The following is a 16,221-nucleotide window of genomic DNA, read 5'->3' as shown; positions in this document are numbered from 1 at the left end:
GCAGAGGAAAAAACCTGGCTGGACAATGCAAGTCCAGCTGCCATGGTACAAGCTGCCAATTACAGGAAACAGTTAAGAGACTTCACTGCCACTTGCAGCCTGGCAGGATCACAATGATGCTCAAAGGATAGATGATGATAATTAGTACATGAGAAACAAAAAAACCCATGATAGCTCTTAGCATCTAATGTTAATGCACGAGTTACTGTGGTTCTGTCATTTGTTTCTGTTCTTTAACCTGACTGTATGTATCTTCAGTCTTAAATATCTTAAATCTATTTTAATTTTTTATATTTTAAATACTTTTATGCTTCAATAAAGACCATTTTTTCCAGATTCAGGAAATTAAAGAAACCAGGAAATAATTAAAAAAATCTTCAAAACTTCAAAAGTGAAAATTGTTGCTGCAAAACAGCGTAAAAAGCACTAGGTGTTTAACACTATATCACTTTCTGTATCTGTTTAGTGCTCCAAAATATCCATGTCTGTATTCAGACATAAGCCTAACATGGGCGTGACCTATAACCCATATAAAATACACATTAACCCTACCATTATACAGCAAGAAACCGAAAATATCCTAGTGGAAGAAATGGCAGCACTGTGTAGGATTCCTGGCTCTGACATTTCCTCAAACAGTTACAGCACTTACGTTCATACTTAGTCTCAAGCCGATATGTTTTTAATCTCACTCATGAAGTCATATTTTGTATCTGTACATAATATTTTATAATTAATTTAGTTGCCTCAATTTCCCAAAATTCAACCAAACTAGATGCCTAATTTAAGCCATGCAACCTTAACCAGGTCTCTACTAAGGAGGTTGTGCCTTTGTGGTAAGGAATGAGTGATCATTTGTTCCATAAGTTTCATATCTGACACTCCCTTTCTCAGGCATGAAAGTAAAACCTCCCATTCATGTGACACACCTCACATCTCTCAATAAGAAGCCCTGTGAACCTTACTGGAAAATGTTCTGAAAAAAAAAGAAAAAAAAAAGAGCATGAATAGCGTGCCTCATTTCTGTATTTGTATCTTCTTAGGACACAAATGATTAATATATTCATAATTAGGTATATCTACACATTTCTGTAGTTCTGTAGGTCTATTGGTAGAAACCGACCATGCACAAGCTGAAAGAGAATGGAGACAATAAAAAATATTGAAATGTCGAAAAAAAAAAAGGCAGTTCACAGCATGACGTACTGCAGCAGCGAAGGCTAGGGGCCTTGTTCAAGGGCCCAAAAATTGCGTCTTTCCAACTTCTTGAGCCATCACTTAAGTATGTGACCAATAAAATTTGAATTTGAATATGAAACATGTCTTTGTATACAAGAGCAAGAATGCTGAAAGACACCTGATCAAAAGATTTCGGTAAATAAATAAATGAATAACAGAGTGTGTAGAAGCTTTATCCTATCCAGATCATCTTATTTGATTCCTTTCTTTATTTTACATTTTTATAGACATGGTTTTTCTCAGTTGCCGTCACCATGAATGAGTGACAGGATGGGGGAAATCTCTTGTCAGATATCTACATAATGAGTGCAGTTAAAGAGCAGTTATGATCTTTGCATTGCGAACAGAAACATGCAAAGAATATGCAAATAGCAGAGTGCTATCTGAAAGCCATAATCCCCATCTCAAACAGTGCTGGCTGGATAAAAAAAACGAGATGAATGACACGGGTGGCTGGAAAGAGACTGTTTGATAGAACAAGTCGGAACAGTTTGAATGAGTTTTAAAGATTAAATTGTAACTATTATCTAGAATCATTAAAAGGTCTTTAGGGGTTATAGATATAACATCCATATATATATATAACATCCAGTAAAGAGAAGAAACTAAACACTTTGTTATTCTTTTTTATTTTATTTAAGTCTTTTTTCACTTTCAATAAGTACTAAAATATTAAGTAATTCAAAACCATAAATACCCATTTACTCTGTGATATGTGTAAAGCTTAATCAGTTCATCTTTACTTACTGTATAACTATAGCTACACATGCTCTCTTTGCTTTTTTTCTGGTGGTTCAAATGGATGCTGGATTGAACTATACTAAACACTATATTACTTGTGAAAATCTATTTTTTATATATTAGGCATGTGGTAGCTTAATGGTCAAGGTGTTGGGCTACCACTTGGAAGGTTGTGAATCCCAGATCCACCTAGCTGCGTCTGTTGGGCCCCTGAGCAAAGCCCTTAAACCCTAAATTGCTCACTTATATAAAAATGAGCTAATGTAAGTTGCTTTGGACAAGGGTGTCTGCCAAATGTTATAAGGGGTTGCCAGATTGTGACTCAAAAATCATTCATTGAGTGTAATTTATCATTTTTAGCAGGGTTTAAACCAAAGCTTCAAATATTCCAGTCAGCACAGCAACCCTTATTTTGTAATACGGTTTACTGAGGAACAAAAGAAATACACCTGAGATGGAAAGTCAGTCCATCATAATGCACCGTACACACATGGTCACAAAATACCCAGAGAATCCCAGAGAACTTGGAAAAACCACAGACAGATAGAACACGTAAAACTCCACACAGATTGAACCAGAGCTCAGAATCGCACCAGGGACCTGTAAGCTGTAACTTGGCAGTACTAATCACTGCAAAACATATATACATAAGGCTGATAGTGATCATTAGTACTGATTTTTCAATGACTATGTCCTAAAAAAAAAAAAGTAAATATGCACGTTTCCTGCATGACATCTACATCTACATCACCACTCCATTAAGACGAGATGAATGTGTGTGCATGTGTTTGCACAATCACACTGACATGCTAATGAGGAACTGATTATTGCAGCATGGTTATTACAGACCACACACTGCCTTACATGGGCAACTTCTTTGGGGCTGGAATTTGCTCCTCTGACGTCACTGCCTGTTCCTCTCCCAGATTTGGGAAAAAAAAAGTTGTTTCACTTTAAGTGGGATCTGAAACCCAGATTTCATAGAAAGCGAGGTAAGAGAAACACTGCGGAATGAACCGACGCATTTTTCCCCCCTGTCTTAATCTCTGTTTATGATCCTTTCGAGAATGTCACTTTGTTTATTAATCTGCATGAATCGTTTAGTTGAACCGAATCGGAACCGCTGTGCTGTGCCGTACGTTAAAAGGTGAACGGAAAGGATTAAAAACGGAGGGCGTGGGCTTTGCATAGGATAGAAATGCATCCTTTTAGCATTTGAGTCCAAGTTCCAACGTTTTACACGTTTTAACAATGAAGTGTCTTTTTTCTGATATCAACCGATTCAGCGTTGGTAGTGAAGCTGGAGACGCCTCGCGCGTCTCTGTGGAGGCTTTCAGTTAAACGTCGCAAAAATGCGGAAGTGGAACAGCAGTGCAGATTTGTGTAGACGTATCTGGTTCATAATGCGTCTTAATTCCGTATCACTGTGTACAATCTACTCTAAGAGATGCTTACAGACCGATGTGTCAGTGACAGACGAGTCTGTAGGATAGATATGATGGACAAATAGACGTTAAGGTTGTTTCAGTGATTCAGTGAAAGAGTGAAGGAGCAGAATTCAGCTGCTTCAGGACACAAGCTACATGCTAACGTTATTAGCAAACAAGCTTCAACTTAGCTTTAGTTGCTGTTCCCATGCTTGGTGTTTTAAAGCAGCCACAATCACACCTTTACACTTTATATCACTTTCTCATCTCTAAAATGTAGTTATATAGATACTCCTGTGTGACTTTTTCTTTTTCTAGGTAATATCCACTATCAATGACTTGGATATTTATCCTTATAATCAACAGCTGCCATCCAAGATTTAATTGACATTTTACATTTAATCATATTTCATTGGTATGATGGTTTATTGGATTATTTTTACTTTGTTTTTTTCTACGTCACCTTGCTTGTACTCTGCCTAAAGAGAATGATGCAGCAGGGCTTTAGTCTATTAGTCTGTGCAGCTCTCTTACCTCCTCATCAGTACGCCATGGTTTGCTTTAACTTTCATGTTAACATCTCTGTCTGTGAGGGGCGTAATGGTGTACTGGCCCACAGTATATGTCTGTTGCTAAAAAATCCAAACAATCTGACTGGTAGAAAAACGTTCGACTACGTAATGTCTGAAACGTTGGGTACCGACGTGTTTGTCAACTACCAAGACAACCAAACTAAGTCTGAGTGAGAAACATGTCTTGCACTTTTGTTTTTCAGTGCTAACAACAAAATCCCTTGAATTTTCTTCTCTCTAATTAAACCCTATTGTATCTACATTGGTGACATCCTGCTGTGACGTCGGTGCATCACATAACCATTAGCATTTTGAACAACGAAAATACAGCACCGACCAACAAATCAGCACCAGAATTGCTAAGTGCTTTGCAAATATTTCAGAATACAAATCTTTGAAGGTTGAGCTGGGTTCCTCCTTGAGATTTTTTTTGCAAGATTTTGCTGCATGGGGACACAGGAAGCTGTAGGTGCTGATGGTTGAGATCATATGAGTCACACTAACCCACTGACATTTTATTCACATATTTGATTTCACAATTCTGCAGTTGTGGTTAATGTATATGCTGCATGCTTTGATCAGGCTTTTATAATATTGCAAAGTAGATCAACTTTCTGAATGTTTCTGGGGATGTATTTCTAATGTTCACATAAAATCTTTGGATTATCTGATAAGATGGAAAGGTATTTTTTTTATTCATTTACATCACCACTATGGTGTTCACACATTGTAATGGTCATCATGTGTTTGACCAGGAAAGTGATTTCCATCTGTCATTCAGTAAGGGCAGGAATTCATGCACTGTAATGGGCACTTTGCATATTTAAACCATTTTCTTAACAACCTAGAAGTTACATGCAGCCACTGTTCTTCATATTGTCATAAAAGTGAGCATTTTTTTCTTCAGGGAAGACAAACATTTCTGTCACAGCTTGGCAAGCGTGTCTAGACGTTGTTCTTCTCTAAAGTAGCTAATCTGCTGAAATATTTATCTGTCCCCATACAGTAAGGGTATTCAGGTTTTCACTTTGATATAAATCTCAAATCGATAACATCAAAGCCACTCGCAGGGATCAGTCATCAAACCAAATCTCGCCGTCATTCGCCACCAGATGTTTGAACATTTTTTTATTTTTTTACCATTGCGAACGTTGACTGTCTTTAAAACCTTCAGTTAGAAATGACGCGATTGACAGGCTCTCCGATGCTTGAGTTAAAAGTTAAGTCTTTGAGGCTGTCTCTCTTTGTTAGCTGCTGGAAGTCTCTTTGCAATTTTAATACAGTCTTTTTTCGAATAGAAACACCATTCTCTATCACTGTACACTGTCAGAATAAGCAGAAGTGCACATGTGATTGCTGGGATAGTATGGGATTTAACTTTATTTATTTATTTTTCTTTTTAAACTAAAGGGAAAGTCCTATCTTGAAGCATCATGGTTTGGTTGTTAAAATGTGTTGAGTTAAGTGGAGTGAGGAAATAAGAAAAATGGAAGAAATCTTAGTGTAGTTTTTAGATATATTTAGATTATTCTGTATCCAAGTGTTATTTGATAACAGGCCTCGTTTATCAAGCTAGATATGACCATATTGTATGAAAATGGTTTGTTTAAGCGTTAAAAGACCTTCTTATACTACTTATTCAAGTGAGTTTGAGTACATTTAACAAATCTTAATTTGCATTGAGCCATAAGCCATAAATGTGCCTCAGCTGTTGAAATATCTTGATTATTATTATTATTATTATTATTATTATTATTATTATTATTATACTTTGTTGACATGGAAATCAAAATAACTTCCACGTCTAGCTTTAAGTCTTTACAATAATTGTTCATTTTGTGCTTTATTTTAACAACGATTTATTTCAGATTCCCCAAGAATACAATATATAGACAATATATCCTAATCAAATGGTGGATAAAGAGCTGTATATCACAGATCCTCCACTGTACATAGCAGTGAAGAGTGGAGTTTCTACTACATAACAATCCCTACTTTTATCAAACCAGCCTTGAGTTATTGTTGTTTAACACATCTGACCATAAAACCTGGTTCTAGTCAAAGTTCCAGTATTATCTGGCAAACACCAGACTGTTATGACTGTGGTTACATGGAACAAAGATGCTTTCTTCTACACACTTTCCAAACCGACATGGAAGAGTTAGTGTTTAATTATACGTTTAGAGAACACAGTCCCCAAACCGTGTCTGTCTTCTCCAAACCTCCAGCACTGATCCTTGGAGAAATGTTTGCCTCTTTAATCATCATCCTCACTACATGCTGAGGCACTTACATCCACTTCCAGGCAGGTTTGTTACAGTGCCGGCTCTTTGAAACTTGTGTACTAACAATTTTAGGTGAGAAGCTGTTTATAAGCTGTTTATGAAGATTTATGAAAGTCAATGCACTTTTGTGAAGACTTTTTGAATGACTAAGACAGTTTCACCTTTGTCTCGCCTCATATTTATACTCCAGTAAAACAGGAAGTCATGAACGATCGCTTAAGAATTGCTAAACACTTAGTTGAACCAAAAGTAAAATATTAAAAGAGAAAATGCTTGTTAAATTTTCTATTATTAGATTTCAAGGGGGTGCCAATACTTAAAGGTGCCCTTCCGCACAAAACCGTTTTTACTTGTATTTTTTGATATGTGTTAGGTCCATATGTGTTTGTGTTGTGTCGTGAATTTGAAAACGATCTGCTACCTCCCCGGTCAGTTCTAGCCACTTAAAAGAAATAAGGGGAGAAATCAGGTCAGTTGGAAAAGCTGCTCAGTTTGACGTAGTAATGATTGAGCTCATTACTATTCATGAGCTCTCCCACGTGAGACCACGCCCCCAGAACTCAGAACTATAGTGAGTTTCCTATACAGCAAGGATGGCTGAACGTCAACGGGTTTGTGAAGAAGTCATTCTGCCGCAATTCAAGGGGATTGTAAACAAATTTCCTCTAGCCTAGGCTACTTATTGCGCTGGGTGAATGAATAGTCATGCTCTCATATCCTAGCGGTTGGCCAATCGGAGCCAAGCAGCATAGCTCATTTGAATATTCATGAGAACTGGCGCTAATCGAGCTGAGTCTGCCTGCAGGCTTTCTATACCACACTAGAATGGCTTGAAACCAAGGTAACCAAGGCATTATTCCCACAAAAAAAGTTAGAGTCCATGGTAAACTTCAGACATTACCACAAAAGTAATGAAATACGTGTGGCAGGGCACCTTTAAATCCACAAGAATCTATATTTATTCGTATATTAATTTTGAACATGGCTGTATATTGTAGATTGCTTGATTTTAAAGCAGTTCAAATGTTAGCAATGAGGTCTAAGAGAGCGGCTTAAAAAAAACCTAAACATCGTACGAGCCGTTTAACTTTGACGTCACTTGTATTGACTTCAGTCTGACAGCTGAGGAGTGAAGGCTAGAAGTAAAGGCTACTTCTTGGTCTTAGGTAAAGCTTTTCCTCCTGGACTTAGCCTGCCTTTCTGCCTGTGTGGCTATAATCACAATTTCTTGTTGTTTTTTTTAAGGCTGATATAAAGCTGTATTTGCTCTGAGGTGGTGGAGAAGTAGGATTCATATATAGTACAAAATGTATAAAAACGCTTCTTACTACTTTCTGTGTGGAAATAAAATTCAGATAAGGTTCAAAAAGTATTCCAAATAGAATTATAAGATAAGATATACAAAAATAGAATAATAAGGAAGCAAATAGAGTCTACTGTAAAATTATGTCTATGGTGGCACAGCCATATGCCTTATTTCTGTATCGCGTTTAGTGTCTCACTCTAAACACAAACAGTGTGTTAGTTGTTTCACATGCATGGTGTGTATTATTTACATTCCCAGCATTTGGCAAATATTCTTTTCCAGAGCAACTTATATTTATTTCATTTATACAACATTTCAGACATCAAGTGAGAAGATTACTACACGTGGTCTTTGAGGACAACAACCTCCTAATCAATACACGATTGTCAGACTGCATATGTCTATAGAAAGGACATTATTCATTATAACATTCTCCGGTGTTTATAACAGTTTATAATTACAACCTCCAGTGTCAATCAAATGAGGATGAGGTTCCCTTTTGTGTCAGGTTCCTCTCAAGGTTTCTTCCTCTTACAGTTAAGGACGTTTTTTTCCTCACCACAGTCCCCTTTGTCACCTCAGGCTTTGCTCATTGGAGATAAATATAAAAACATTTAAATATAAGTCTAATATTAAACTTAGAGCTTTTCTAAAATATTAATCTTGAACTTTTTGTTTCTTATGTTCTGTAAAGCTGCTTTGAATTGAACAACAATTGAACTGAATTGAATTTGAACAACAAATTGAATTGAATTGAGCATTTGAGCAATTGAGTTGAGGATTAAGGGCCTTACTTATTCAAGGTTAGCTGACTGATTAGTTAGCTGACTGGGTTTAATCAGTGTGTAAGTGTAGCATGCTTAGCGATGCAGATATGCTAACAGCTAACAAACAAGTTATAAGCTCACTCTGTCTCATCATAGTGTCTGTTAAGCGAGTAAAGGTCAGTGGAATGTCATGCTCTGTGAATCTTGTTGTCAGTATAAGGTAGGGATTTGTCTTAATCTAATAAAGTGACTGCTTTTGGGGTGAAGGGAGTTTGGAAATTTCACAGTATGCTAACCAAGTTAAAAAATATTATGTTATGGACTAGGGGGCACGGTGGCTTAGTGGTTAGCACGTTCGCCTCACACCTCCAGGGTCAGGGATCGATTCCCGCCTCCACCTTGTGTGTGGAGTTTGCATGTTCTCCCTGTGCCTCGGGGGTTTCCTCCGGGTACTCCGGTTTCCTCCCCCGGTCCAAAGACATGCATGATAGGTTGATTGGCATCTCTGGAAAATTGTCCCTAGTGTGTGATTGCGTGAGTGAATGAGAGTGTGTGTGTGTGCCCTGCGATGGGTTGGCACTCTGTCCAAGGTGTATCCTGCCTTGATGCCCGATGACGCCTGAGATAGGCACAGGCTCCCCGTGACCCGAGGTAGTTCGGATAAGCGGTAGAAGATGAATGAATGAATGAATGAATTTTATGGATTAAATGGATTTGAAAATCGTAGTACAAAAAAGTCTCTTTGCTCAAAAACGGCAAGAAAAACAGTCCCGCCTGGATTTTGTGATTTTCGCGATTGCATTAACCCCACATCAAGCAAACTCCACAATATTCAGAGGATCTTGTAGTTTTTCACAATTGCTGCAGATTTTCCACAGATTTGGGTCAAGAGGTTTCGTTTGCCGTCATCACAGCACGCCATCAGCCGAAGCCTTCTTAGATTCACGTGCATCTTGAGTACAACTCTCAAGTAATTGCTTGTCTATCGCTGATAGTAGTTTAAAAGAAGAATCCTGAGCTGGCCAAAAAAGAACAAAACACTCAAGTTGTATTACAAATTTAAAAAAGGGCACAAAATATCAAGCATTTTACTCTGTGAAATCCTGGAAAGACTGTTTAAATTTTATACGTTATTAGAAAGATTTTTATTAAGAAGCTCACATTAAAAGGTGGATTTGAGATGGTAATGGATGGAGAAATACAACGTTCTGAGGGGGGGGAGGTTACAAAATCTACCCTATGTTCACAGTTGGACACAAAACGGATGAAAACACTGTAGATTGTAGACTTGATTGGGTGGGGAAAAAAATGGTAATAGACAAGTAAATATTAATCATTATTAGAATCAGTTAATCAGTAAGTAAAAAGTCAGTGGTGAGGTCATCACAAAGGCCTTAACATGAGCCTACATGATCACGCCAGACTATTTTACAGCTTCTATATATTTTTTTTTATTAAGCTTTGGGTATTAAACCAACACTAAAACCAGACTGAAGTTCACTGCAGTGGTGGCTTAAGTGGTTAAGGCTCTGGGTTGTTAATCAGACAATCGGGGTTCAAGCCCCCGCACTGCCAAGCTGCTACTGTTGGGCCCTTGAGCAAGGCCCTTAGCCCTCATGCCAGGGGTGCTGTATCATGGCTGACCCTGCGCTCTGACCCCAACCTCTAAAGTTGGGATATGTGAAGAAAGAATTTCACTGTACTGTAATGTAAATGTGAGAAAAATAAAGGCTTCTGTTTGTTATTGTCTTTTAAATTCAGTGAAATCTAGCCTTAATGAATAGGTAGAACGGGCCTAAAAAGATAAACCAAATGAAAAACTTAAACAAACTGCTTATATCTCAGATTAACACTTCATCATTACAAAGAAAAACCACATTAAAAAAATAGTTTTTTTGTATTTGGTAAATGAATAAAAAAAAAAGAATCAGTCAGTTATTAGATCGAGACCTGCTCTGCCGACCAAAATGGAACGAGCTGTAGGATGATTGAAATAAATAGGGTACCTAAGGAGGTGATTAAGGATGTGATGAAAGAACAGCCTGCTTTGACAAACGCAAGCGTGCTGTGAGATTACATATATGAAATCATTTGGGAAGGACAGGCTGTCCGTTAAATGAGGTTTTCTTGGATGAAAATAGCTGTGCTTCTCATCTCCTGTTCTGTTCTTGGTTCACATGTAAGAATAACGTCTTCATGTCTTTCTGGGTCTGGTGCTACTTTTAACTGACAGTTGAGTCAATAGCGTCTGCGTTTTTGCTTTTTTTTAGTCACTGATGCTATCACCCAGTCCTCGCTCAGCGGAGATCAATGAATAAATGCAGCACATGGCAGTAACTAACTTTTGATTGTGTATTTTCTTGCTTATTTTGTTGGTTGAAAAAGAAAAAAGGATCCATTCCAATTGAATTTAATACCTTTCTGTTATTGCTCATCAGGTTTCAGTGTGTGTCTAATCAGACCTTGTCCAGAAGAGAAAATACTGGATTGTTTCTGAAGAACTGAGCTATTGAAGTCATTCATCTTTAGAGGTATTCTTTATTTTCTTCTTTTTCTTTTGTGTTGTAGATCCACAGCAGTCACGATTTCATGTGGACATCACATAGTTTTTCACATTGTGTGTGTGAGCGAGCGACGAGTGTGAGTGAGTGTGTGTGAGTGTGTGTGCACATGTATGTGCGAGCGCGTGTGTGTGAAAGCGTGTGTAAGTGCTCATGGTGCTCTGGGATTATAAGATGTTGAATATAATCAATATGGCCTCATGATTTCTGACGCTGCTTCACTGGACAGACAGACAGCCGAACAGTGTTTATCTGTAGCATTACTGAGGCTTTTATTTGCTTGCTGTTGAAACCCATCATCATCATTATCATCATCACATGAGCTTTCAAATTATTATTCGAAGTGTAAATATGTCTGTCCCATGCTTTTCTTTTATTTTTTATGACTTTAGAGGAGTGTCAAGGCAAAGATCTCAAAGGGAGTGCCAGGTCATGGGTAATTAGTCGTCCTTAATCACCTGAAGTCAGTCGCTCTGACACTTTTTAACCTTGCTGTAAATGGGTTATTATTACCTTTGAAAACCCCCTCTGTGGTTTCAGTCGAGAAACACTTATTTTAGCTCTGCTTGAAAGTGAAACACCAGTTAGACTGTTTTATCATTACAAAGGAGAAATAATCTCACTGTCACATTGTGTTGTTTTGTGATCTCATCTCAAACGCATGGAGCGAGGTATTAATTATAAAAAGAAAAAAAATGTATTCATGACAAGTTCAGTCACACGATCAGTGATACTGACATGTAGCATGCCTATTTATTTATTTATTTATTTATTTATTTACTTGCTTATTTATCAGACATTCTGTGAGATTTTTTTAAAACATCAATATTTACAGACATGAGAAATTAAGAAGAAACTCTATATGTATATTAAGCAGAGATGGGGGACTCGAGTCATATGACTTGACTTGAGTCAGACTTAAGTCACAAATTTGAGACTTGAGACTTGCTTGACCAATATTAAAAAAAGACTCGACTTTGTCTTGACATTCATGACTTGAGACTTGACTCGGACTTGAGTTACTGTAAATGATTCAGAGATGGGGGACTCGACTTGACTCGAGTCAGACTTAAGTCGCAAGAGACTTGAGACTTGCTTGCTTGACAAATATTAAAAAAGACTCGACCTGACTTTGACTCGACATTCATGACTTGAGACTTACTTGTGACTTGCACATGTGTGACTTACTCCCACCTCTGATATTAAGTGCCTTGGTAAGGAGACGGGCCAATGGAGGAATTCTTAGCTAAGATTTTTTTCTCCGTTGATGATATGATGGTGTTACAGAATGCTGTTTAACTCCATAATCTCCTGTTGGTGTTCAGTTCTGTTTTGTTCTCAAGTCTCTAATAACTGAAGAGTTAATAACTTCAAGAAGATAGACAGAATGAATGAAAACTAGAATGAATTTCCTGGTTTTGACCATGTAGTACAGTTATAGAAGGGGAAATTATTTGTGATCACACTATCATCCAGATGATGATGTTCCCTTTTGAGTCTGGTTCCTCTCGAGGTTTTTTCCTCGCGTCGTCTCAGGGAGTTTTTTCTTCACCACCATTACCCCTTGCTTGGGCATTAGAGATACATTTAAATGTATATATTACAGTAAAACTGCTTTGTTACATTGTCTATTGTTAAAATTGCTATACGAATAAAAGTGAATTGAATTTGATTTCTATCATTTCTATCCTGATCAATCCGTTCATTAACTCCTTGCGGATGTGGGTGGGGATATCTGGGAGGAAACCACACCTGTTAGGGCAGAAAGGCTTCACCATAGCAGAACAAGACTGATTTTTAACAGCTTTTCCTTTTAAAAGTGGACGAGTGTAAGTCAGTTGTCAGTTTTTCTTCTGTATAACGTACATCTCTATATTTAAGTTGTTATATAAGCGGTCACGTCTTGTCTGTCTTGTGCGGTGTGCCAGCGTTTCCATTTACCATTATGAGATTGCACTTCCTCTGTGAGCCTGCTCGCTTAGTCGTAACTGTAAGACGATGTCGACGTGCCACCTTCCGCAAGTAATAAGTATACAGTATGGCGGTGTGAGGATAATCTTATGTAATAATAATAGCACAGAAGTAATAAATAGAGTGCAAAGGTGTGCTCATGCTAGATTTCCTTTCTCTTTCATACACAAAGAAGGGCAAAAAAGCACAAATCGTGATGTTTGGCATTTCTTCTGGTGCCAAGCATTTTTGTGGCCTGATGAAAAGCTATGCTTGTAGTCCTCCGTGCACTCAGCTTGATTGATGAAGGCTGCAACAGTTTCCATAGTTGGCCAGTTCCTTCATATATTATTTTACACACAAACACACACACACACACACACATACATTCTCTCTGCGTTTATGCTGAATCAGCCAAACCAAATCAAACTGAGGTACCTTAAGCTGATCAGTGTGGGAATGTGGCAGTTCAGTACACTTCATGTGTCCTGCATGTGTTCAGGCTGACACGCTTTAAGGTTCGTCGCTATGTCGAGCATATTTGTGTGGGGTTGCTTAGCTCTGTGTTTACACGCCATATTTACTTGCATTCTGGTTCTTGTAGACCTTGACAAGGCACTTGGCTCTGAAAAGACTGCCTTTATTTCTCACAGCCCTACACCATTATCAACATTATCCTGGCAGCATTGCAGACGCTATGAACCACAGGTTTGGCTTCCAAGTGACTTTGGCCAGCGCGGCCAGCAAGTGGCATTCCAGGCAGCGAGAGCAAGCTGAATAATTTTTTTGCCCCCCAATCTTTCTCCCATTTTTGTGTCCATATTTGGAAATGTTTACCTCCTTGTGGCTGCACAGTGCGGGAGGAAGACTGCGTATGAGTCATTTGAACAGCATAAGGGCCTGCCTGTGGATCCTCCTCACTAAAGCCAAAGTGAGGAAGGCTTGCTCTTGAGGCTACACACACAAACTCTTCCTCTCTCTCTGTCTTCACACACCCACACACATATACACACATACCGGATACATTGTGAGTATTTAACACTCCTTTATACTGAACTCTTCTCCCTTTCAGTCTCACCTTCTGATTATTCTCTTTGTGTCTGTTGGCTTTGTGTCTAAGCTAATGTAAGAAGGTAAGGGGATGTGGCTGTAAGCTGAGACACGTTTCGCTCCTTGTATTATGATATGGTATGGAGATAGCAGTCTTGTTGATGTGTTTGGGCATGGATGATTGACTAGCTGGAGCGTATTGCCCTCCCTTGACCGCTTTAGAACCGCAGTGCATCATGTTGTCTAATGGGGCTCATTAATCTGCTGGTTTTCACTTGTTATCAGGTTGACCAGGACAAAACGAACATTTATATCGCATACTAATGGTACAATAGGTCAATTGTCTTTGTATAGTTATCTTTTAACCTTTTGGCAGGTCTGAGTGATGTTTTAAAGGGCATGTTTCTGCCTTTTAATCCTGATCATAAGCTTTATATCTCTTACTTTCTGTGGCAAAACACTGGGTCCGAGTTAACAAAATCGTAATAAATAAAACAGCTTTAATTTTACTCCAAAGTAAATTGTAGTATGTCAGATAAATGACTATACTGCAAGTTTTTGTCTGTTGTGTCATTATTCTATGTATATTTAATGCTAGAAACCACATACACCTCTTCTTCCTTCTATTTCAATCTCTGAAATGCTGTATGCTTTACTTTATTTGCTTCTCAGAAGCCAGCACATGCTACTTTTTTTTTCTTCTTCTTCTTTTCTCCTTATGGTTTTGCTGTATGTTGTTGTGTATTTGAGTTAATGCAACTGTTGGATACTTTGATCAGTGGTACTTTTATTGTAAAGGTCCAAGTGGCCATTAATGGATCATAGTCTGCAGACTCTTTGCTACCTACATTCATCTGGAAGTGCTTTTTTTGACATGGGCAATTTGAAGACATTAAATATACAAAGATATGGTTTATTATTGATGGTTTAAGTCAGTCATCTTGATTGCCTGCCCTGTTTGAATGCATCTGGTTTAAGACAGGGAGAACATCAAAAAGAGAGGACGGAGTCAGACTTCGGAAAAATCAGGCAACAAAGAGCTGCAGTGTGACTCCCAGTCCCGTGGTTTGGTTGCCTGGGGAAGATGACTAGGCTAAAAAGTGGTAACTGACGTAACATCATAACATATATATTAGTACATTCTAACGGAACCTAATGACTGTATTTGCCTGGTTCCTCTCAAGGTTTCTTCCTCATATCATCTCAGGGAGTTTTCTTGCCACCATCAATTCAAGCTTGCTTATTAGGGATCGATGTTAGAATTGTATGATCAAGTAGAACATCGTGTTTGTGCCCAAAAAATGTTAGCAAGTTATCAGCAAATGGTCATTTTCACAATAGAAAATTCATTCGAGTCCAGCTACGAGCTTACCAGTTAACTTTAAACTTTAACTTTAAACCTACATACCAAATAAAAATATCTCTGAAAGTTAATGCAGACACTTTTTTTTTTCTTTTTCTGGTTTTTGAACCTACATGTTCACCATGCAGCTATGAATTAAAACCAGGGCTGAACTGTCGCTCCCTCAGCTGCCTGTACTTCTGCTTTTGTAACGAAGTTGAAATCCTTAAATGTGTTCAAAGTATGAAATTAAAAGTACAAGCAGGATTAAAAAAAGACATCTTTCTTAAATAGGACACAAATATTGTCCTTTTTTACTAAACATGGTGAAATATTACCTCAGCCCAAATAACAATAGCTTTATTCCTAATCTGTTAGCTAGCATGCTTATTTAAACTATACTAGTTTATATATTTACTTAGATAATAATTGAATATGGAAAGGAGTTGAATGCTAACAGCTGGCTGTCACAGTGCAGACTTTACATAGATGTGTCTGTTAATGTTTAGTTGGTAAAATTGTGGCTGCTTAAAGCTCTACGATTCTTAAAAAAGTACATTGTTAAATTAAAATGTTGCCCAAATTGGAGACCTAAAAGTGTATGAGTGTGTATGACCTAAAAGTGTATGTGTATGACCTAAAAGCTGGACCAGTAGCAGATTTTTTTTTTTTTTAACCGCTGATCATTTTAATTTTTAATCAAGTAGGTCATATAGGATTATTATTTCCATCTTAATCACATTAGGATGACTGACATTAACTAATAAGATTGTGTCAATTTGCCTGTGCTCATTAATTTTTTTAATTGTCTGATACCCAAAGCACAAAAAAAAACCATCAGTGCCTCTGTAGATCGTCACTAGTTCTTATATTCTAATTAAACTGACTTTTTATTTGTTTTCTACTTTTATCTGAACATGCTTTTTCCACGATTTTTGCAACTTTGTCTCTCGGTTTGGTTCGACTCATCTCCAGATTATC

General features: G+C 37.7%; 1 protein-coding gene across 5 annotated transcripts in view; it reads left to right on the top strand.

Annotated features, from left to right (window-relative positions):
- Positions 1-2,843: 2,843 nt before the first annotated feature.
- Positions 2,844-16,221, top strand: part of lpp (LIM domain containing preferred translocation partner in lipoma) — a 198,110-nt gene continuing 184,732 nt past the window's right edge. For 2 of the 5 annotated variants that reach the window (XM_060867724.1, XM_060867721.1), the window contains exons 1-2: positions 2,844-2,972; positions 10,776-10,868. The gene's annotated coding sequence lies outside the window, so the exon portion shown is untranslated. Of the gene's footprint in view, positions 2,973-10,775; positions 10,869-13,765; positions 13,876-16,221 lie in introns of those variants that run through there. The other 3 variants (XM_060867723.1, XM_060867722.1, XM_060867725.1) reach the window with 3 other exon arrangements.

Source organism: Tachysurus vachellii, chromosome 4, assembly GCF_030014155.1.
Source record: "Tachysurus vachellii isolate PV-2020 chromosome 4, HZAU_Pvac_v1, whole genome shotgun sequence".
NCBI lineage: Eukaryota > Metazoa > Chordata > Actinopteri > Siluriformes > Bagridae > Tachysurus > Tachysurus vachellii.
The sequence above is the reverse complement of the archived record's forward strand: the minus strand, read 5'-3'. Positions and strand labels throughout refer to the sequence as shown.